Source organism: Gallus gallus, chromosome 1, assembly GCF_016699485.2.
Source record: "Gallus gallus isolate bGalGal1 chromosome 1, bGalGal1.mat.broiler.GRCg7b, whole genome shotgun sequence".
Lineage (NCBI taxonomy): Eukaryota > Metazoa > Chordata > Aves > Galliformes > Phasianidae > Gallus > Gallus gallus.
This window is the reverse complement of record NC_052532.1, coordinates 141,620,112-141,645,503: the sequence shown is the minus strand read 5'-3', so window position 1 is coordinate 141,645,503 and position 25,392 is coordinate 141,620,112. Positions and strand designations below refer to the sequence as shown.

Genomic DNA, 25,392 nt, shown 5'->3' with positions numbered 1-25,392 from the left:
GATGTCATGGTTTTGTAATTTTGCTATTGGTATTCCACATCAAAACATCATGTACAGCACGGGTAATTAAAGAGTTAATACTCCAGTTCCGTGGATTGACAACTTGCCAGATACCTGCTTCTCAAAAGAGAAGGACTACATATCCCAGAGGACCTCACAGTAAGAGAAGGAAGATACGTCACAGAAGTCATGGGATCTGGCTCTCTCTCGTCTCTCTTGCTGCCAGGCAGAAGGTGTGGATGTGCTTCCAAGCCACGTGCCTTCATTCAGGTAGGCCTTTTGGTTTTGGAAACTTTCTCTCTCTTATTTTATTTGATTTATTAGCCTCAATTTCAATTAGATTATATTATATTGTGTTATTTTGCATTCCGATATCATAGTTAGTAAAATAAGTTTTCCTCCTTAGATCATTGCTGCTGCTCAGTTCTTTTTCCCTCTCTGAGCCCAGCTTCCGTTTCCCTACCCCTTTCCCTTTTCCCTTTCCATTTTTGGGAGCCGGGGGGCCCATGAGCCTACTGCCCCCCATCACGGGCATAGATTGATCTAGATAACTCCATGATACTAGCTTTCCCTTAAAGATTTTTTTTTTTAGTATTGATTACATTTTACAAATATAATTCAAGATAAATTATAAATATATATAGATTTTTCCACTTGATCGGAACTGTATCTTGGTTAAGTCTTTTTTTCTGACATTAAGTTTAAAAGGACAAGATTAATGACAGTAGTTACAAAAATGTACAGATTATTACACTGCTGAAAAATGGTAGAAATGATATATAAAATGGTAGCTTTAAGTACTCCACTGCTAAAAGCACAGAACAGTTTTAGTTCCCGTAGTCAAAAAGTAAGTCTTATAGAATCATATTCTTCATCAAACTCATCAATTCAGATGTAAGGAAAAATTCCCATAGTAAACAAGTTTATCTCAAACAGAAATTAACATATAAGGGATATAATATTCTGGATAAAACAATATTTGTATAAGAGAGAAGAAATGGGAGGATTTAAAACAAAGGTATATACATTTATACGGTCTGTTTTCATCAGTAAAATATACTATATTCAATAGTGTATTGAACTGGAGTGATCTACTGCCACACACATGTGAATTCTAATATACAGTCACTTTAACCCAAAAGGAGTCCTAGAATTTAGTAGAAGAGTTTTATAACAAATTTAATGCTCAGTGTTATTAAATAACTCCCTGAAGATGTTTAATACATAATAAATACTTCAAAAGGCTTTTATTTATTTATTTATTTCCTGACACTTTGCCAACTTAGAAATAACAATAAATCAATAAATGCAGATTTCAGTGAGAAAACCTGAACTGCAAAATTGTTAGGAAAGGTGTCTAAATTTTTACATTAAGAAAATTATATAAATGAGTGTAAGACTTTAGGTAGTGTTTTGTTATGTCAAATAATGTAATATTTTTCTTTCTTTATTCAATTAGGTAAAAGACTTTTCCTTAGTTCATTCTTAATTCACTCCCTTACCACGCACACACATCGAAGAATAAGATGAAACTATGATAATATGCAGTATTTGGAACCTACTCTGCCAATCCAATTGTCAGAAAACATCAGCTACATTTTATAAAATTCTGATGGTAATGATAACAGCAATGTAGAGAACAGTAACAATAAAGATTATGGCAGTTAGTGTATGCCAAATACAAATTGATCACATTTTTGTAGTTTTAAAATCCAGTTTACAAAAACACAAGGGAGAAATCTGACTAGCTCTTTCTGTATCAGCACAGGGACATCAACATTAATTTTCAGCATGCGGATAACAGAATTAATGCTAACCTCTTGGCATATTTTACATCTACTGTGTCTGTAAATAATCTAAGCGATTGCTTCTAATATACCACGTCTGATACATCAATCCCTAAAAACTAAACAAGTCTTGTAGCATTTACAGTCCCCTAACTATTCATAGTTCTGTATCATTTAGGTTTGCTGCCTCTCATGGTGTAGAAAACTACTATGTAGGCCTGCCAGGAAGCTGCACACCAATTAGCAGTGAAAATCACTGATGGCCAAATAGTACCTAGAAATCCCTTTTGGACAGTAGCCTGCACCTCCATAGTCGTTTTCCTCAAACCACCACTGAGACAAAGCAGCTGAGCCTTGGGAACATGTGAAACAACCAGCTAACCTTTCAGAGTTCAACACAGGCAGCTGTGCAGACATGGGATGGAAGGTATACAATAGATAGATTGTTGGAATACTGCAGTGTGCTCACTTTTTTCACAGACTACTTACTCACATCTCAGGACTTCTTCATCATGACAAATCCAATATTCATATGTTATGAGAAAATAGAAAACAGGAAATGATTCTTCATCACAAGGATCCCGTTATAATATTTTGAAAAAATCTTCTAATCTCTTCACACATTATATTGTAATATATTCCAATGCAATATTCTCACTAGTATTAACAGTAAAAAAAAAAAAATTAAATTAAAAAAAAAAAAGCTAAATGAAATACTTATTACTTCTGTAATGGATCAACTGACCATCTGTGTCTAATATTTTTATTTTTATTTTTTAAAGTGACATGTTCCTCTACATGAGTAGTCATTCATTCCATATGGAAGACGTGGAAATGTAAAAATATGATGGGGCAATATAAGAGTTACATATAGATTTTAGCTGCACATAAGAAAATCAGTAATTCTATTATAAATGTAGTTTTCTCTCCTCCAAAAGTCAGCTTGCTAGTTCTTATATTCTAAAGATAAATTTAGATACCCCAGTCTTCATAACTTCCCAACTTCCATTAGGATCCATAGAGCCAGAACTGATCCTGATTCTGTAACGGTGGATAGGGCATTTAAAGATCATTTGTATGACAGTTGCTTACATATTGATAATGATCGAAAGCCCAGTAAATAAAAAAGATTATTATTAGATCTGACACTAGACATAATCTAAAATATTTCTGGTACTATAAAAGGTCAAAATACATATCTCATTGTGGCACCAGTAAGTTTATTTGAAACATATTACGTTTATTTTGTCTAAAATATGAAATTATGTCTTGTCTAAAAATGAAATATTTTTTTAAGAAATCATATTAAAAACAGTATTTTTAAATTGTCCCTACATTTGGACATTTTTTGTTGAGCAAGTTGAGTGACCAGTGTGAACAGGCAACACTTTAAAATCTATTTCTTTCTGACTCAGAATAGTTTCTGCCACCCCTGGGGACACTATTTGTGTCTGGCAAGAACATTTCAATCTGACACTTCCTGACTTTCATCAGGGAGGGGAAAAAGGCAGAACTAATGGATGCGAATGGGTTTAAAAGTGAGAGAATTTATCAATCACAGAAAACAACTGCTTTTTAGGAAGCAAATAGAAGTACTTTGACAAACAAGAATAAAAAGCCAATATGTATTTTTTTCAGTCACTGATAGCTACAGTCGGCTTTTCTTGGTATTCTGAGCTCATAGCACTCTTGTCAGCACTGATTATTACATGAAATTCTTCATGCACTGACTGAAATGCATCATATACAGCATTGCAGACAGGTGAAATTTTGAGGTTCCAGTTTAGTTTTTAACAGAAATAGAGTGGTTTTTTTGTTTGTTTGTTTGTTTTTCAATCAATACTAGGTTGTTTCAATAACAACTGAATAAAATTAAAAGAAACTCTTGGATCTGAACCAAAAAAAATCCAATCATACTTGCACAACTTTTGTACAGCTGATCTATTATTGTTCAGCTGGGTGAGACTCCATGAACATATTCAAAAGCTTTCACATTTGGCATCATAAGGAATATGACATCGTATTGCTTTGCTTAAGCAGTATGTCACCTATTCCATAGAATTTACAGGAGTGAAGAGGAGAACACTGAACTACTACCACAAGATTTATTACCCAAATCATTTACTTTTTCATTTGGCTGAACATACTCCGGAATTATACACAAATATCAACAGAGTTAAGGTTGTGATGGTTTGAAGAACAAGATGGATTATTATTCACCGTCCTGACTATGTATAAGATATTGAAAACTTTCTCAGACCAGACTTCAGATTTTCTTATAAAATTAAGGGAAAAGAAAGGTTTAAAATGAAAAGCCTAAAATGTAAGAATCAATAACTGCCAACTGTTTACAGCTATAATTAGCTTAATTTCCAAACAAAATAACTTTGAACCATAACACTTCACATTTTCAACAAAAGTGTCAAAGTAAAGCATTCTGATAATTCTCAAAGCTTATTTCCCTAATGTTCAGAATTGACAGAAATAATGAAAAGTAGTTTTGGCAGATCAGCATTGTCAGTGACAAATATGTGATGAAAAAATCTCAGACTCTCTAATATTTATTGATTTATTATCTCTGCATGCTATAAAATTGAGCTGGCAAGATCCTTTATCTGTTTTTGCAAGGCCTGACTGTTTACTACAGGAAGTACTTTGTGAAACATAAGAGAAAAAAATGATTTCTCGTAGGCTTGAAGTTCCTTTAAAATCTCTTAACATGGCTAAACTCACTACTGAAATTTTATTTTAAGTGGTCAGGATTACATATGCAAATTAGTTAATTGCCAACTATTTGCCAGTCTTTTATGTTTATCTGCACTTACTGCACACAAATATTTGTCTCACATTAAAAAAAAGAGTTACTTTATCCCACTTGAGGCAATAAATACAGCTTTATTTATACTCCTGTACTCCCTATAACACCTTTTATTTGTGTGGGCCCTTCATTTCCTCACTAGCATGAAGTTCACCATGCAGGATCCAGGCTTCTACAACAGCTCACTCCCACTGCTTTTTACTTGCAGTTTTCTTGGCTTTGCTCCTAGCTGAACGCAGTTCTCATCAGCTCAGCTCAGTTTTCCTTTTCTACACACATAGTCCTCATGGCTGTCTTCAGCACTGTAGAAACAATATTAGTACTCTCTTTCAACAACACTGTATTTAATTACAACATACAATCAACTCAAGAGAAGGAATATCTAGGCAAGTTAATATTCAGGTGAACTCCAAAGGTTCATGGCTGATCCTGCCCAGGTGATTGGTGAAGAAAAGGAGGTTTTTCATCACCAGAAATAAGAGAACTCCTGGATGTTGTAGCTGAAAGTGATTGGTTTCTGACAGGGTGCAAGACAAGGAATAGGCAGATATCAAGGTTACAATCTCACTACTCCATACAACAGCCAGAAGTATAATGAGTCTGTGCAGAGTTTACTCAGACCTGGCCAGAATAGAGCGCTTTTATTTGTCTTCTCATCATGTTGTCAACTTCTAATCACTCTTAAAAATTTTCCTAATGGTGAGGAGGGCAGGGCTAGGAAGACAAGGCCAGGCCCAAATTCACGGCATGTCTTCAGTGGCCTTCCTCTTGTGTGATTTATTCTTCAAGCTTCAGCCGACTACTTCTGAATCTTTTTCTTACCATCAGTTCTGTATGCCAATACCTAGGCATGTTCAGAGTAACAAGATGTACTCTATGTACTGTTACTGTATTCTTCTTGCTTTTATTCCCTATGGTGCTACCTACCCTGTCCTGAAAGTTGTGTTACAAATGAACAAAAGGTAAATAGTCAGAAGACAAAAAAGTCTGAAAAATTGCTGTTTGTTTATTTCCTAAGTTAATAAATAAATAGATTGTTAGATAACTTGGATATATAAAAATATTTCTTCTGTCAATGGAAATGATTCCTGAAGGACTATCTATTTTTCCCACCTTCCTTCCTAAAAATCCTGTTATAGTTTAGGGGGTGAAAGTCATGTATTTGTTGTTGTTGTTGTTGCTGTTGTTGTTGATTTACTCTCCCCTCACAGTTTTCTAAACAACAGTTTCTATCTTCCACAGAATAACACTGGAAGTGAAGTCTACCCCCTCTCCACCTTTTTTTTTCTCCACCACCTTTAACTAAGACTCCCAAAGGATGGATGCAGATCATTTCTACTCCTGTTGAATGGATTAGTTAGAGAAACAATAGTCTTACTGAGATTAGTGGGACTTCGTGCTGGGGAGAAAAGATGGGGAGAGAGACAGATGTGCACACATACATACATGCATGCAAGTGCACCACAGTCTTTATATAAATAAGAGCAGTCCCATGCATTTTCAGAGTATACTCAGAAATCACTGAGCACATTGTGCTGTCTAGAAAGGTTGGAATGTCAATTTTCTTATCAAATAAGCTGGGTTTTGTGGTGAAAGTCTTACTGTTTCTGTTATCTATTGGCTATTGGTCAATAAGTGATAGCAGGCGATCTCCAGAATTCACATCTGGCAAATGTAACTGTCAGGATTTTCCGTGTACCCTCAGACTTACTACTGACCTTTACTGTCGAATCCATTAATCTAAATGCATGTGACAGACAGTGCTGCAAACATTACAGGCCAATGTTCTGATTAAGGAAAATATTAGTCACTTTCACTTATTTGTGAGATTTAATTGAAGCATACGGTAAATAATGGCCACTAAAATAATCCAGACTAACCTTTGCTTTTAGGCCTGGGTCTTATCATCTTTTCTGCCATCAGGTAAACTCCAGGATTTAAGATTTCCCTAAACAAGACTTCCTGGTTGAAAGGCAGAGATAGGAGGTTGTGGACTAATTTTACCCCTCTAATTTTAAGGTCACATTTATCCATCTTCTGCACCCTCCAAAAAATGCTATTCCAAGAGCAAAAATTGAGAATTTTTTGAAATGCTAAGTATTTCAAATTACATGCTGCAAGTAATCTACCATCAAAATATACAAGTATATTTATTCCAAAGTAAATGTTTCTCCTTATATAATCTACTCTATGTAACTGGTGCAAGGATCTTGTTTTAGGAATTTTTCAATGTGAGGAAATTAAATACTATACTTTGGGGTATTTGCAAACAGCATTTTTCTCCTTTATAGAGAGTTAGCACAAAAGTCCGAAAGCAAAATTCCCTGTGAACCAGTTAAAGTGTTCTGTATTTCAGGCAAATACTTTTGTTGTAACAGAGATTTTCCCCTGACGATTCTGCCTCAGTCTGTATGACAGTAATATGGCATTCCTAAAACTAAAATAGGAGTTTCCGTACTCTCCTTCCAACCCCTCCCTCCCCCTTCCCCAACCCTCTCAAAAAAAAAAACCCCGACATGTTTTTAATAACATAGCCCATCTAAAATAGCAATAGTATTCTCTATTACTACTTGGGGCTCTGCATTAAAGACTTTATTCATGTTCTCATGGATAGGTCAAAATCAGTGCAATGTATAATATAATTTAGGATTTAGGAAGTAGAGTGGTGATTACTGAATGAAGATAAAACCTCTTTTAAGGAGAAGAAATCTATTTTCCTCTTTCACAATTTTATAACAGAAACCAGTGAAATTCAGTGCCAAAGAAGCATATGTATTAATACTATACCAAGCTGGTTAACATGAAGTACAAATTTTCTTTTAATGGCAAGTGGACTTTACTTGTTTCCCTGAAAAATATGAATGGGTGTATACATATACGAATATATATATTTTGATGCTACTGAAATAAAAATTATATTTATTCCCTGTGAATTTTATAATCATTTATAGTCTTCATCTTCTGCCCTCCATTGAGGACAATTATGTAACAGCTAACTTTTCATGTTTTATCCAGAAACAAACAAACAAACAAACAACAACAACAACAACAAAAACTATTAAGAGATGAATCTTTTCACAGTCACAGAGATTTTGAACATATTCTTAAACACTTTACTATCAAGAGGTACTGAATCTGCTGAGTTTTTACTGTTGTTATTGTAGTTTTGTTTTGCAATTGTAACAAACTTGAGTTTCAATACATAGTACTTCAGTAATTGCTAACTTAGCATGCTGTGGATTGGAGTGAAGAGGAATGTGGGGGAAATCTACCTGGATGCAAAATATTTGGCCTTTTTTCCTAATTATTACATGCTTGTTTTCTACAGATGCTAATGTGATGATGTGGAGAAGAAATATAGAAATGTCAGGAGGAGATATTCCAATTTGCAAATATGTTTTGGCACAGTTAAATGAGAGGATCATGATGCATAGAAATCACTATACGGAATGTGAATTGCTTGTACTAAATTACAGTGTTAAATGCTAACAAGAACATGTAGCACTGCAAAACAGTTCACAAATTCTTGGATATATGATAACAATGTTGCTACTGGAAAAATACGCCAGACTAACATTACTAACTTAAATAACTTAAGAGAAAAGCTATGTGATAATAAATTCTTCCGTCATTTCCATGAATATACAAAAAATGAAAATAAAACTCATCTCTTGGTCATACTGGCATTTCAGCACTTTCATATCACAATAACTTTTATGTCTTTCAATCCATTGGACTCAGAGCTGACAAATCACTCTTACAGTAAACTCGATAATCCTTTTCTCTGCTAGTGTTTTGAGATCTTCACGCTGAATTTTTACCTTAAGTAGTAAAGTTTCCATCTCTCTCCAGATGATGCTTCCAGTCATCCCCCAGACTGAAAGGCTCTCATAGTGCTTCTGGTAGTTGTTTAATGTGCACATACTTTCCTCTTATCTATCACAACCAGACTGTCTACAGAAACAATGAATGTGGACCCTTAGAAGTGGATTTACAGAAGAGAACAGTTAGTATTCTGCTAACAGGACCTGATGGCCACAGCGTGTGCAGTATAAATTGTTTTTACTTTAGTGTAGTCCCCATCAAGCCCCATGGGTCCAAATTTTCAAATGCATCTGGGGTGAACTACCTGAGCTCCGCAACACATATATTTCTGTTTCAAATGAAGCAAATAATGGGACAAACAAAATGTTACTTTAAAAATGTGCTCTTGAAATGTTTATGTTTATGACACTTAAATGTGCTAGAGAATGTGGATATGCAGCATTTGTTTTGAAAACTGCTACTTTTTTTTCAGAAATAAATTCTGTAATTTACATAAGTACATGAATGCCTTCTAACTGATACAATAATTCCATGGGAGAAAGTAATGTTTTTCAAACTGTATTTTCTGTTGATAGGTGTCTGTTTAAATTTGGTCCAAAAAAACTATTTCCAGTTTATGACAAATATTTTACTACAGACCTAAGCTTCAAAGTTGTTTCACAAAGCCAGTTGCTTTTAATAATAAAGCATTTCCAGTAAAAGTATATATTGATAGTCATTATTCAGTAACTACAATATAAAATAGTTCCAGCTACTGCACTGAAAATGTCTCAGCTTCAGTATTTTTCATGCAGAAGAAATTTATCACTTCATTCTTCTTGCTAGAAAGACTAATTAATATTATTATTATTTTTAAATTTCTGTGGATAAAACTGGCATCTGAGAACCTAGTCTGGTATCAGTGTGCTTTAAAATAAGTCTATAATAGAGATTAGTACCTCTTATGTGATACTGTATGCATTGCATTTTGTAACATTTATTATACAAACTGAAGTGAATAACAATATGCATTTTAACATCCTATGAATATTTTTTAGAAATCTCCAACGGTAGTTAATATGCTAACCAACTTCACTGAAAGGCATACAGATGTGGAAAGAATCTATCTAGGGACTTTAATTATCACCTTGTCAAATTCAGATTATTATCTTGCAAGTTAATTTCCATAAAGTATCTCCTTTGCTGTTGGATGATTTAACATGTGTCTGCTTTTTCTTATCTTATTTGTATCTGTCTGGAGGCTCTAAACCTTTCAAAGTAGGCTAGCTCTTTGTCAGATCATGATGTTTACCATAACTGATTTTGTCAAATATATTTTTACAAACACTCAGTTTTGCCAAAGATGGGTCTGTAAAATGAGAAGAGGAACTGGCATACACCACCAATAATATTACATAAATCAGACTAAGACTTCAACTATTTCTAAACAAGTTCAGCTTATAGTGAAGAATCAAAGAGCCTGGGGAATGATTTACCTGACAAAATTCTGGAGAGAGTCATTCTTGGATGGTAAATCATTTGAAGTTTCAAGAAGCCCTGAGTAATTCCAGCTTGTGAATTTTGTGGATATGATTTTCTGCGCTTATGTGTGTCATGATAGGGGGGAAAATATCCTATGAATACTTAACAACAGTGTTTCTTTTAATTGTTGAGAACAGTGTAGCCATCATGCAAATAAAGCAAGAAAGAAGAAAAAATGTCTCATTGGATAAGGCTTACCCTCTGCACAATGGCAAGTTTAGATTTAAAATAAATAGATTAAAAGTTATCAATAGCTAACAGGAAACAAAAAAAAGACTTCTATGTTTTAAAAAAGGTGAAATAATATCAGCTGTGTGAAAGAACAACAACAACAAAAAAGGTGGTAGAGAAGGACAATCATAGAGTCACAGAATCATAGAATGCTGTGGGTTGGAAGGGACTTTTAAGATCCCTGCTATAGGCAGGGATACCTCCCACTAGACCAGGTTGCTCAAAGCCCCATCCAGCCTGGCCTTGAATGTTTCCACTAAGGGGACATCCACAGTCTCTCTGGGCAACCTGTTCCAACATCTCACCACCCTCACAGTAAAGAATTTCTTCCTAGTATCTAGTCTAAATCTACCCTTTTCCCGTTTAAAACCATTTTTCCTTGCCCTTAAAAAAAATCCCTCCCCAGCTTTCCTGTAGGCCCCCCTCAGGTACTTGGAAGACTGAATGTCATGCAACCATCCTTGTCAACCTTGCCAGTGTTCATTATGTACAAATAGTTTCCCTGACATGTGATATAATTTAATGGATATAGAGTAGCATGTTTTTAACATTGGTCAAACACAGAACATTATCCTCATTATGTATACTGTATGGAAGAAGGTCTGGGAGCCAACAGTATAATTCAGATGTTTCAATCATACTGAGATGATCATCTTCACATCATGATACCTGGCAGACAGATAAATGACCAAGCAAAAGTGATTTTGGAGCTTTGATCACAAGGTGAACACCTATTTATAATCAGAGCATTAATGAATAAAAGAGGAGGAATACTTAAAATAGTGTTGTGGTTTAACCCAGCATGCAGCTAAGCACCACACAGCCAATTCACTCACTCCCCCTCAGCGAGACAGGGGAGAAAATCTCAGACAAAAAAAAAGTAAAACTCATAGGTTGAGATAAAGACAGTTTAAGAGCACAGGAAAGGAGGTGAAATAACAATAATAATAATAGAATGCACAAAATTGGTGATGTAAAATGCAACTGTTTGCCACAAGCCTACCCATGCCCAGCCAGTCCTTGAGCATCAGCAGGCCCCCTGCTCAACTCCCCCATTTTTATTGTTCAGCATGATACCATGTGTTATGGGTATCCTTTTGGCCAGTCTAGGTGCTTGTTGTGTATCTTTCCAGCTTCTTTTGTTCCTCCACCCACCTCAAACACTGGATAGCATGAGAAGATAAAAAAGTCCTTGACTTACTATAAGCACTGCTCAGTAACAGATGCAACACTAGTGTGCTATCAACATTACTTTCATCCTAAATCCAAAACACAGCACCACTGCACCTACTCAGATGAAAATTAACTTTATTCCAGTGAAAACCAGGACAAAATCCTAAATATCCATTCACCTAATTCTTTTCATGAAAAAGAAAAAAAAAAAATTGAAGAAATGTTTAAAGCACAGAACTCAGTTCCAGAAATAAATGTGTCTTCAGGAAGCATTTATTTTGTCATTCTAGCAGTTCGAACAATGCCCAATCACAACAGTCTGTTTGAGATACAGATCAGTTTTAAATATTTTATCTGCAAAATTAGTTTTTCCAATGAAGATAATATGTTACTGCCAAATGATACAATGACTACACTGCATGGACTCTCTTTAGGGACAACTATTTTGTCTGTTGAGCAGATAGTATTTCCTCGTATCTACTTCTTTCTCACTGAGGTCAAAAGAAAGGCTCTCTATATAATAGGAGACAGGCAGTTTTGGCATTGGATATACTCAACACAATGCTAGGAAAAAGAAAAGAATATTAAATAATAAAGGAGATTAATATAGATATATAAAGCGTGAACTGTGAATGCTTATTTAAGTGCAAAGAGCATAGTTTTGATGAGTGGTATTTTTATGAGATACACTGGAGATGGAGGGGTACAATACTTAAATCTATTCTTCAACTACCTGTAAGGAAAAAATTTGACCCCTATTTCCTTCTCTTCTCAGTGTGAAAAGTGAACCATTGATTTCTGCCAACTTGAAAAGCATTCAAGCATACAAAACAAGTAGCAGACCTACCCATACAGTAATTCCTGTTAATTCTCTCCCCAGGGTTTACTCTGTAAGGGTAACATTGATTTTAACATGTTTAGGTAGATTTTCCAAAATGATACTTTTTTAATAACCTTTTCCATCCAAAACTCTTAGGTAAGAAAAAACAAACAAACAAGAAACTCACATTTTTTTTGTGTTTCCCAGGAACTATCCTAGTTAGATAAAAAGAATAGAAAATTAAAAATAAAAATTAAAAAAAAATGGGAGATGTGGGGGGGTTGAAGCATGAGAGCTATAAAGCTATCATAATTATTTTAGAAAGGAGTGTTTAAGTTCAGACATCAGCTCTAGTGCTAAATGTGATTAGCACCACCCAAAAGTTAAGAGGTCCTTTCTAAAATTAAGCCAAAATTAAATTCTACCCTCTCATCATCTTCATTTTACACTGCCTAGAATTAATCAAATTATGGATTACACATTCATAACTACTGCCTTCAGTGGGAATGTGCAGCAGATGAAATGACCTGACCATTTCAGCATCATCTCCTCTTCTTCTATTTTTCTCTCTCTGCTATGATACCAGCTATAATATAATGAAGATGGTTTTGGCTTCTGCTCAGGTTAAGAAATGAAGATGTATCCTCTGATGACTGTCTATTGTTAGTTTGTTCAATTTTGAAAACTCTGTAGGGAGAATGAAGTAAATACATTCATGATAGTCCTCTGGTTTCTGTATGAATCTGGATAGCCATAATAATTTAGGAATTATTTATATATATATATTATATATCTTACTTAAATATATATATATAAATAATTCTGCTCAAATCTTTCTTACTGTGTTATTTCTCATCCTCTAGAAGAAAGTTGGGGTTGGTGTTCCATAAAAAACACTTTTGTTAGATCCTGATCAATCAATGTATTGATTTCTCACCTTCTTCTGTGTACATCTTTCTTATTTATTATTATTATTAACATGAAAACAAATAACTGGGCTAATTCTGGTAATTTTCAGTTCTAAGCTCTAGCTTCCATCTTACAATGTAAATAATAAATAGAGAATAAAAGAGATATTTGATTATTTTCAAACATTAATATTACTTATTTAGTTTAATAATTATTTTTATAATTCATAATTGCATTTTACTTCACTTATTTTTTTCATTATGAAAAGTTTGCATTATTATTACCCCAAAATTAACAAAAGTAAAATATAGCACAATTTCTGTTGTTCCAAATTTGTTATAAATGGAATATAAGACAAATCATCTTTCATTTTAAATATGTAACGATTAAAAGCCAGAAACTAATAGTTATCAACTCTTGAGACTTAGTGATACCAAAAGTTTTTTCATGTTGTTGTTTCTCCCTTTGTCTTAGAATTCATGATACTTTAAACTTCAAGTATTCATATTAGTGAGAAAGTAATTATTTTAAGTAGCCATTACTCTGTGACCAATGTCAAATGTTTTGAATTATCAGGCAGGGCAAGTTTAAGAAAGCCTGCTGGGCAAAGATGTTTGATGTCAAAGATTTCTTTTCCTTTGCCACTTCTGTAAGATAGAGTAAGAATTAGAAAAATAAACTGCAAATGAAAAAAGAAATAAATAAAAACCCTTTCCTATACAGCATAGGTCTAACTCCATTTAGTGGAATCAGTAAGCAAGAAAGAATGTTAATTAAAAAAAAAAAAAAAAAAAAAAAAAGCTGACATTGAACACTGCAACAGTGATAAAATAAATGTGTTGTCATCAATGTTTATAAACCCATGAAATATGTTAATATTTGTTTTTTTTATTATTTTTAAAGAGTAGTTCAGTCAAATTAAAATTATATAAAGCTGGGGAAAAAAAAAAAAAAAAAAGAAAAATACCACTTGAGAGTTATGGCAATTCTGCATGCACATATTACTGAAGTGAAACACACCAACGTCCATATTATAGAAATACAGAAGATGAAGGAGAAACACAGATATTCCTGGCTCCTTGTATCCCTTGCATGCTTATCAGTGCAAATTAAAGAGTGTAGTAAAAAAAAAAAAAAAAAAAAAAAAAAAAAAAAAAAAAAAAACACTTTTAACCCTACTTTACTATGTTTTCTCCTATTGCATTTTTGTCACAGAAGTTACACCTAATCAGACATCAAGAGCCTATCTAAAGTTATGGTAAGAAATTTTATGTTATATAGTGCCACCCCAATATGATATAAGGTACTAATTTCTAGGTTAAGAAGTTTAGGGCAGTGCTATAAGCTGAGTCAGTGCCCAAAAGACAGGTTAGCTTCTCTAACTCTTTTCTGGGTCAGAGAGCCAGCCTCCCTACAATAGCAGGTCAGCCTGGTTGTGGGGGGCTTTCCAGGTGCAGGAGCCATGAGGTAAGGTGTGTGCATGGAACACATTGTCCTGGCTTAATAGTGTTTGCTGCCACAGCTGAGAGCACACCAGGACACAACCAGCAGTGCAACTTGAACTTGCCCTCTCCCCCTCTCCTGCCAATGGATATAAAACTAAAGAAAAACCAAAGAAAAGCCAAGAGAGAAGAATTGGGAGTGAGGAACAAGACTGCAGGAAAGCTCTGTTTTGTTGCTCATTCATTCCTCATGTATTCATTCACTCCAAAGCAGTAACTAGCTCAGCCCCAGGCTCCTCTTACAAGCACAAAAGAAAAGCAATCCCATTCAGAAGGAGACCATGAGTTATTGATCTCATGCTGAATGTTACGTTCGGTTCAGTAGCACTGTCAGATCCCTCACACGGAAAGCCTGTTTCCCACCAATTCCGTTGAATGATACTCAGTTTTTTGAAAATGAACTGTTCAGGGCTAGGGATCAAGGACAAAGATATCTCAGCTTTCATCCTGGAATGCAAGATGCGTTCTGAGTCATGATGAGGGATAGGCCTGCCAGGCATTAATTGTACAAATTCTGTGGATCTTGTTTGCCAGAGGGGCAGGCAGTTTCACTTTCTAATTCAGTCATTAGAAAATGAGCCATAAAGCTATCATTTGTTAATGTACATGAGATTTATTTTACCCATTAAAATTAATGAACAGAGTTTTTTGCTAACACGCTTTATAGTTCATTTATTTAACTTAATGTCCTCATTTGCAGAAATATGCAGAGATTTGTTTTTAATCACTGAAGATATTAAACTCAAAATTTAAATTTAAAATACATTTCTTAGAATCTGCTTCACTCTTAAAAGCAACCATGACTTTCCTTTACATGTACTGATGATTTTACAGAGCATTATTGTATGTATAAACAATCTCTACTTTGTCACCACTTGAAAGAAAGCCACTGAGATTTATTCATTATTAGTACAACCCAAATCCAAAGCATGCACTCCTTAATGTGTCCACACTAAGTTCTTGTTTAAGAACTGAAAAAATGAAATGTTCAGCATTACATCTTTATGATAACTAAAAATGTCAAAATTACAATAGTGGTATGGGGCTAGTTTTTCATAAATTGCTCAGTAAGTGCCTTTTTTGTATGTTTGTTTTACAAAACTTATCAGTTTAATACAAACTATCTGTTCTTTTTCCTGTCTTTACCTCGATGCAGATATGTCTTACCTGAGTAGTAACTACTGTTCATAGTCAGTCACACTCTCCTGAAATGAAGCATCAGAAATAGGGCGGGTGATAATTCTAAGAACTCAAAATCTTAAAGTAGAATGATTTACTGTTAACTTATTGTAAATATAGACCTTTATTATTTTCAAAGTGCCCCAAATCTTATCTAAATCTTAGTTTTCTTCATTAAATATTGTTATGTTATATGTTATGCTAATATATTCAATGTTTGTGTGTATAGTTTAGTATTCACTCCTTTCACTGATCTTTTGGTTTCCTTTCACTTATCTTTTGGCTCTCATTTTCTTTTTTACTTGATTGATCTTCTGAATTATATTACTTTTCTCCATGGTTGGATAACTAATAATTCTTAAAACATACAATGAATTCTGAAGATATTTTTCCTGAGTAAAATTAATGAGTAAAGACATTCACACTAAATAAAAGCATTATGAAATTTTATATATTGACTAATAGAAAATAAATAAATAAATAAATAAATAAATAAGAAAGCAACAAGGCACCAAACAGAGCAATCAAATACTCTGATTTCAGTCATGAAAATCATCATGAATGCTTCAAATAATTTACTTGATTTGTCTTTCTCAGCTGTAGAATTCACTACAAGTTCTATCTGATTAATCTGAGGTAGGGTGCAACAGCCGCTGTTCTTTCTCTGGCATGGAAATTCAATTTAGTCTACTAAATGTGGGCTTATTAACTCTTAACCATAACTATATCACATGAATGTATTTTCTGGGATGTAATTACTCTAAGTGAAAACTGTGAAAATTGTAATGCTATCTCTTTCTTCTCAGGCCAATTAGTTTTCTTCAACTCCTATATTTTGTTTAAATGTAGATTAATCATAAGTTAGGAAAAAGATTATCCTTTTTCTTCTTACTGTGCAAAAAAAAAAAACCCTGTCTTCCGTAGCAGTGGAGGTAAAATTCAAAGTAGCAAAAATTTAGGTTTTATTTTGGCAAAATTTTACTCTGAAAGATCTGGGAAATCCAGTTTGTCTAAAACAAGAATGTAAATTATACATGAAATCAGTGCAGCGAAGTTGAGTTTCTGTAGAAGTTAAGTTTCTGTAGAAGTTTGCTTCTGTTAATGCAAAGGAAATGAACAGAAGATGTTAAAAGCTGATATACCACCTACTACACCTAACATTTCCAGTTAACTCAGTCTTTCTTGTCTACTGAGCATCACTGACTGTCTACACACTGATGAGCCATGAGATTTCCAGCTAGAACAAGGAGCCTTACAACAACTGTGAGATAGTACTGTCACTATAGAATGTAAAGTTAGAAAACTGTTTCCGAAATTATGCTTCTAACACATATAAGCAGGTAGAAGCTAAAATTCAACCTGAAAACAGTGTAGTCTAAAAATGAATCTAAATTGAGTAGGAAAAATTCTTGTGTTCATAAATCAAGCAAGCCAACATCATAAAGAGTAAAATTAAAACATGTGAATCATCCAGATAATATCAGTGGTTATAGTCAGTGGGACAAAATAAATTCTTGTAGATAATCTTATATTTTTAGATGATTTTACTTCTCTCCTTTTCTGTTCTGAGGCAAAATTATGATCTACTGAACAAAAAGCCAGAGCTTTGATTAACCATTGATTTTTTTTTCTTTTATTTTTTATTTTTATTTTTTAATATGCCTTTTTGCTTCTCCCCTGTCCATGGCAACAGTTACTTTCTTAAAGTTGCTTGATCTATATTTGACTTTTTGTTTGTATAAGGATGGTTTTGTTTGAATTGCCTGCCAGCTACTGCCCTCTAACTTCATATAATGACCTCTTGATTTGCAGCTAGTTACTATCTCTGTTGCTTACTGGTATCAATTTGTTTCTACTTCCTTCAGCTATGTTCTTGATCTCTTACCTTAACCTCATTGGAAAATATGTTTCTATACATTATGAGAAGAACAAAACCTCAAACTTAAATGAAATTAAATTAAACTCTAGCAGGTAACAAAAACTTAAAGCCAGTTCTCTCATCTCTTTAGAGATTATTTGAAGACAAATAACAGTTATTCAGACTGCGAGCTGGTATACTGTGGGACCAAAAACCAATGCTCTTAAATTTCAAGAGATGAACTTCAGCTGAGAGTAAGAGGTGTCAAATGAAACCTACTACTACTGCATATCAGGAAGCTATAGGAATACTTTGATTTCCATATACAAGAAATGGAATTTTAACAGTGATCACTGATTACCTTAAAATGGTAAGAAATTATACCGGGGGAGGGAGGGGAGGAGGTAAAAACTTATGGAAATATTTTGGAAAGAGGAGAGAATATTAAAAAATAATAATGTTTATATCATAAGGTTCAGAGTAAACTGCAGTTAAAAAATAATGATCACATTTAAATTTAAAAAATGAATTAATTATTGTAAGACAGATTTTAGTGATGTAATTATTTAAATGAAACTGTTCATTGTCTCCCATAAGTTTCTCTTATGATTTTTAGCATTTTATTTGTATGAAGTCAGAAGAAAACTAAATATGATTGTTTTTTGAATATTCTTGTCACACACATAATAGTTATATTTATTCATACGAATAACTAGACTGACACATTGTCTTTTATTTGACCAATTATTGTTAAGCAACATTTGAATACTAAGTAATAGCTATGCGTTTTTTAAAGAAAATAAACTAAGTTTGCAAAAGAAGTTAGTTATTTTCTGAAAAAGTACCATAAATAAATAAATAAATAAATAGTCAAATTAATTACTTACTGTGAGTATTTGCTCAGTTCCAATAACCTTCCTTATTAGGGGAAACTGACTTAATATTTAACCTTCTTTGTTTATAAATATAGATTTAGCAAAAGAATCCAACCAGGACAATCATACAGAGTCGTCTGCTCAATAAAATAAAACAAAGTCTAAGTAAAATCTTGCTATAATCTTATGTCATACTATATGGAAAAGCTGAGAAACTGTGACCGGAACTTTAAAGTGAAAATGTATGTTCAGAAGGAATTGTATTGTACCTCAGATGCCAATTTCCTCTGTTTCCATATAAAGAGGAGAGTCGATTAATAACCCTGTCCCACTTTTTAGCCATTGCATAAAATAACTTTCCTGTAACAACTATGCCAAAACACTGAGAATACCAGTTGAGAAATGTACTTCTGTGTGATGACATATTAAAGTGTTTCTAAAATCCATACTATTTCCAAAGCTGCCTCTTTCTGCACAAGTTTAGTAAATGTATAGAGTTAAAAGAAATCTGACAAATTAATCATGTCCCTTATGAGTTATTTACCATTCTTTTAAACAGTTCATAATCTAATGTCATGTGCTCCATTCAAACAGTTCTAAGTGTTGCATGATTTTCAGGTCAATAGTTTTGCATCTTTCACACGTTCTTTCTGAAACATGCTTAACCACCTCTGTTACTTCATCATACTTGTGGAGTTATTAAAAATATCTGCCACTGTTGGTTGTTTCTTTTTTTATTTCCCCCAAAATACCACAGAACAATCTATCTGAGCCTGATACTTTATCATCCTTTAATCATTCTAATTTTGCAAACACTTTATATAATCTGGGGCTCATAAAACTCATGTTGTATTTCACTTTCACAGAAAATTTATTCCAGACTTCAGGTTATGGCCTACAGCTGCACTCATAAATATCAAGGCAAAGAATTCATTCATGCTAAATGACCTTTCAGAGATGTGCAGAGTAATTCATACCACTCAGAAGAACACCAAAATTCATATTTCTGTCAGGTTCCACAAAAATAAAATACACAAGTTTTCCAGTTCAAACTATTTGTAATATACTTTGAAGGTGTGGAAAACAGTCAAACTCCACATAGAGTCGCTGCTGAGAACATGCTGAAACAGCTCTGTTGGTGACTGTCAAACTTTAAAACTCTATTGAGATAGCTCATTTAAACTGAAGGGTAAGCAGAAGTACTATAAATAGATTGAAGGAGTTGTAGGAAAGTTGAAGGATGAAACATGATGCCCCCGTGGTATTTATTCTTCATTTCAATTTTCCAGTCTATTAGAAAGAATGCTTTCTGCTCTTCACTGGAATCTCCCCTACCAAGACACTCTGACCCAGAAATCTGTGGATATTGAACAGTATTCTGCCCATATTAACCCTTCATTAGTTTGAGACACCTCAAGTAAAAGTGAAGAAATCTTCATCAGTAATTGTGGATTTTGTTTGTTTGTTTGTTTGTTTTGCTTTTTTCCCCCTACAGGCGTGGGGCAGCGTGGCTGGATGACTCTGTAGGAGAAACAGACTTAGGGTTGTTGATCAATGCTCAGCTAAAGATTAGCCAGCAGTGTGCCCAGTTGGCCAAGAAGGCCAATGACACTCTGGCTTGTATAAAAAGTAACATTGCCAGCAGGAGCAGGGAAGTGATTACTCCTCTATACTCAGTCCTGGTGAGGCTGCGCCTGAAGTACTGTGTCCAGTTCTGGGCTCCTTACTATAAGAAAGATACTGAGGCTGTGAGGCATGTTCAGAGAAGGGCGGTGAAGCTGGTGAGTGGTCTGGAGCACAAACTTTATGAGGAACAGCTGATGGAGTTGGGATTGGAGAAGAGGAGCCTCAGGGAAGACCTTATTGCTCTCTAAAACTACCTGAAGGGAGCATGTGTTGAGGTGGGGGTTGGCCTCTTCTCCGATATTACTAGCAATAGGACTAGAGGGAATGGCTTCAAGTTACACCAAGGGAGATTCAGGTTAGGAAAGGATTTATGTTAGGAAATACTTCTTCTCCCAAAGAGTGGTCAGGCTCTGGAAGGGCATGCCCATAGAGGTGATGGAGTCACCATCCCTGGAAGTGTTGAAGAAACATTTAGGTGTTTTACTGAGGGACATGGGTTAGTGGGAAATACTCATGATACTCAGACAGTTGGACTGGATGTTCTTGGTGGTCTTTTCCTACCTTGGTGATTCTATGATTCTATGATCAGCTATTTTTTGATTGTGAAGTTGTTTATTCTAAAAGACAAATTCTGAAAAGCCATGACTACTTACTCATTACAACAAGCAGTCTATGGAATGAAGTATTTATTAATGTTGGATTTAATATATTGTGCAGAAAATACATAAAGCCTAAAATAAAAAATTCCCAATACATGGGCCCAGAAGAGTAACTTACTGTTCAAATACTCAGAAAATACCTATTGATTGTTAGTGGCTTGAACACAGAGGTATCATTGTTTCCCTGTATTTTATTGACTGCTGAGGTGGGGAAGAAATGGAGTGGAAACAGAAATGTTTCATAGCAGTATTTCATTACAGGATCAGTCTCTACGTAGGGAGATAAATGAAGTTTTCAATCTAATACAGATCAACAGGCACAGTGTCCAGAATCAAAAAGAATTTGTAAGATGCATGGAAGGGTCTTTGACTACCATGGTAGGTAATAAGATAAACAAATGTTAGTAAAACTTTGATTATTTTATATGCTACTAATTATTTGAAATATTACACATAAAACATAGGATTTCCAAATACAGTTGTTGAACTACAAAGATAAGGATATAATTTTCCAATTTCCAGTTCTCATGAGTCATGATGTCCAGAAGCATAATGAACATATATATAAAGTATACTCAAATATATATATATATTCTGCTACTTTAGTGTAATATTGCTTCTACAAACTTATCACCTAGGTGAAAGTCTCACTAGAACAATTCCTTATTTTTTTTCTACAGATTCAGACTAAACACCACAAATTGACATGCCTAATCCTTTGAAGGTTTAAAAGACCACCTGCAATTCTACATGATTGCAGAATCAGGACTTATTCTTTGTTTGAAAGGAAATTAAGAAAAAAAAAAAGGGGGGGGGGGGGGGGGGGGGGGGCGGGGGAATAAAAAAAAAAAACCCTATAAATCAAAGTATACATTCAAATTATCCTAAGATATAATAGTAAGAAAACTATTTTAGGACATTTCCCATTATAATTGGCATCTACCACGTAAGTATGATACACCTCCTTTCTATTCTCACATCTCTGACAATTGTGCTGCTTGTGAATTCATTCAGCTACTAGTATTTGTTCTTGTCACAATCTGTGTCGTTAGAATGAGATTTTGAGTTTCTGAAGCCTAATCTATCACGTTCTAATTCTCTACAATATAGTGGCAAAATGTCCTCAAAAATATCTAAAAATAAATCCATTTTCATGAAAAAAAGACTTAAATGAGAAAAAAAAATGAGTAAAATTAAACTATTCTTAAAGAAATCTTCATAATTTAATGAGAAATGAGAATGGTACAAAATTTCTGCACTTCTATAACAAAGAAGACAACGAGAATAAAAAAGTCATACAAAGACAAATTATAGGCCTTTAAACCCCTATTGGTAAAGCTCACAGCCTACCTTTATTTCAATGAACTATTCTTCAAGGGAGACTGAAAGTACTTTGGTTTTTTTTACGGGATTTTTTTCTTCAAATTATAGTTTGTCTGCCATAAAACACTGAGGTATCTTAAAAGCATTTCATTAGTAAATGACTGACTTCAAAGAGATCTCATGCATTCAAGAATCTTTCTATAACTATACTTCATATGTCCGTATGAAGTATGTCACTTTAGGAGAAACAACTTTAAAATCGAATATGTGTTTGAGCATCTAGAAGTCAATAAAAGAAGAATTATAAATCCAAAGAACATGACAGTGCTTTAATAAACATGGAAAATGAAGCTTAGACTGTGTTTGATGACTTAAAGGCCAGCTTTCAAAATCAAATAAATAAAACAGTATAGATTTATGCAGCATTTATGTAAGCCCGCATTATGACATTAACCATGTCAAACCCACAGTGCCTCAGGGTTTTGATAATAATGATCAGGTTTCAAGCACAGGGAAAGTGGGATTCAGGGAAACAGAATTCAAAGAACTTAACATTTATCACATAACATATGAAAATGAGAATTTTAGAGGCATGTGAAAGAGGTTAGAAAATGAAAAAAAAAAAAGGGCAATAGTGTTCAGTGCTGTAGTTAGACACAATTTCTCTTTTATTTTTCAAGGAAGCAGAGTTGCATATGAGGTGTAGGCTTAAGGTGAAGTGCATTTGCACCTTTTACAATTGAAGAAATGGGTGAGTCAGTGGGAAGAGGTACTTCAAAATTTCTGTCATAGCAAATAAAAGATGCAAAGATACTGGGGCTTTAGGCAAATGTCTAGACTATCAAAAATACCTAATTTTACTGTTGCCAGTATTCTGCAAAGCCAGTAGTTGGTTTTCTAGGATGGATAGTAGTATGATGGTGGAAAATTGTCATGGTTTTATGATTTTTGGTTATCGGTATTCCACATCATAACATCATGCAGTGTACTGGGAGTTAAAGAGTAAATGCTCTAGTTCCAGGTACTTGTCCGGAAGAGAAGATGAACTACGTTCCCCAGAAGACTGTTTGAATACTGTTATCATTCCTGCTCGGGGGAACAGATATAAGGCCTGTAGGCCACCTGACCTGAGTCTTCTCTGCCTTCTCGTCTCGTCATGCTTGCTTTCAGATCGTCTCGCTGCTGCTCCTGACTGACGCGAGGCTTCAGTATAGTTTAAGGCCTTCAGCTCTCGGACAATCCTTCTCTCAATTATATTTGATTTTATTAACAATTATATTGAATTATATTGTATTATAGTGTGTTATCATGCATTCCGATACTACATTTAGTAAATTAGTTTGATTCTCCTCAGATCGTTGCTGCTGTTTCTTTTAATTATTCTTTCTTGTGGGGGGTCCCCTGTTTCCCTTTTCTGGAGGTGCGGATTTTGCAAAAAAAAATCCCTCCGCCCCACTAGTCATGGAACCGGGCTGGACCAGCCCATAAACTGTCAACAAAAATTAAGTGTTTTACATGTATTCAGTAAAATTGAGTGAAAAGAATCTTAACTTAATTTTTTGTACTTTTAGATCATTAATCAGATTCTGTTTATACTGTGGAAGTCATATATAAGAAAGGATTATCACCTCTAATTTGAATGCTAAAACAATTTTATTCAGTTTCTTGTAAAGAAATTTACATTTAAAGCTTGAAACAAAACAAGCAAATATCAGTCCCGAAGCCTGGAAAAAGAAATTGCAACTAAGTTTGTGAGAATTTTTTTTACTCAACATACTGATATGTTGATTATAGTTTAAACCAATAGTCTAAGAATAAGTAGACTAGTTCCTATATTAAATAAATCTTCTAGGGTAGATTGAATACAATTGAAATTATTGACATAGATTGTAAAGACACCAAAAATAAAAATTAAAAACATGCTCAAAGAAAAGTAGGAAATTAAGAAACGATGAGACTCAAAAACCCATAGAAGAAGAAAAGTGGACAATATTTTCCTAATACGTTCAACATAATGTGTATTATATGCAAATAACAGAAAGAGTTAGATATCAGAGGCATTGCAAATGTTTTTAAAATGAACCTAAATCAAAACTTTACAAGAAAGATAGGAAGTAGTACAACATAAAGCATGGCAGAAGAGTCCAAACTTTTCTCTGTTTGGAGAGAGTACTGTTGGATTTTTAAATTCAGTGTTAACACACAAGCCCAAGCATCGGTCAGAGATGGCAAAAGACTGAGATTGTTACCTAAAAGCTTGTTTTTAAATAAAGAAGAAAATAAATAAAAGCAAAATTAATAAGGGGTAGCAGATAAAGAAACAAAATTATACAATGACTTGAACAACATTTCACAGTTCCTTGTCACAATTTTTTTTTTTTTTAAGTGAGAGAAAAAAAATATATATATTTTTTGCCTGTTCTCCTAAGGAAAAAAGAAAGGTGTGGTCATGCACTCTGCTCAGAAACCTTTTGGTTTACTTACCAACTTCCAACACACTCGATGAGACCACAAAACAACTTCAATTTCTTTTTTTTTTTCTTTTTTTTTTCCTGTTATTATTACAGCAGGAAAAACTTAAACAAATGGCTTAGTGAAAGTAAGTCAGAGCCCAGCCCTAATAACTTTCTGTTATACTTGTCCACTTGTCACCTTTACAAATTTGAACACTTCAGTGCATTTTGATCTCTTTCCTGATGAATTTTTTCAGAAACTGGTAAGGAATCAGAGGATACTCTACAATGGCACAGAATACTGAAGAAATGCCAGAAGGCCATTGGAACCAGACTTTCTCACTCTCAAAATCTGATTAGGAATATAATAATGTTATGTACTCATTATTTTTTTACCCAATAAACCTTGTTAGAAAACTTTGTATTTATATAAGGAAAGCTTGCTAAGCTTTTAATTTTCTCTTTTCTTATGTATGCCATTATACAAAAGGCACAATAAGAAATCATGATGTTTAAAGGTATAAGAGAATAATAAATGTAAAATATGCTGCTATAGATATGTACCTCTTAATTTCTATCAACATTTTGAATGTAAATATTCTATTTCAAATATTTTCTAAATTTCCCTTTAAAATATTAACACATTATGCACAAATTCTGTGTGATACAGAGTGACATGTAATATTGCACTTACCTGTTTAACATTCAGACACTTACGTTGGACTGTTTTACACAAGTCTTTTCTTTCCCCCTTGTAGCTTGAAAGGATTCTTGTGGAAACATTTCTCTTCTCTTCTCTTCTCTTCTCTTCTCTTCTCTTCTCTTCTCTTCTC

General features: G+C 33.9%; 1 long non-coding RNA gene across 2 annotated transcripts; it reads left to right on the top strand.

Annotated features, from left to right (window-relative positions):
• The first annotated feature begins 202 nt into the window (after positions 1-202).
• Positions 203-21,605, top strand: LOC121107690. 2 transcript variants are annotated; one of them, XR_006931463.1, is made up of 4 exons: positions 203-270; positions 14,300-14,342; positions 17,775-17,993; positions 21,045-21,605. It is a non-coding gene; the product is annotated as an uncharacterized LOC121107690 (long non-coding RNA). The 2 variants fall into 2 exon arrangements; XR_005841992.2 differs by lacking the exons at positions 14,300-14,342; positions 17,775-17,993; positions 21,045-21,605 and adding an exon at positions 7,934-8,283.
• The last annotated feature ends 3,787 nt before the right edge of the window (positions 21,606-25,392 follow it).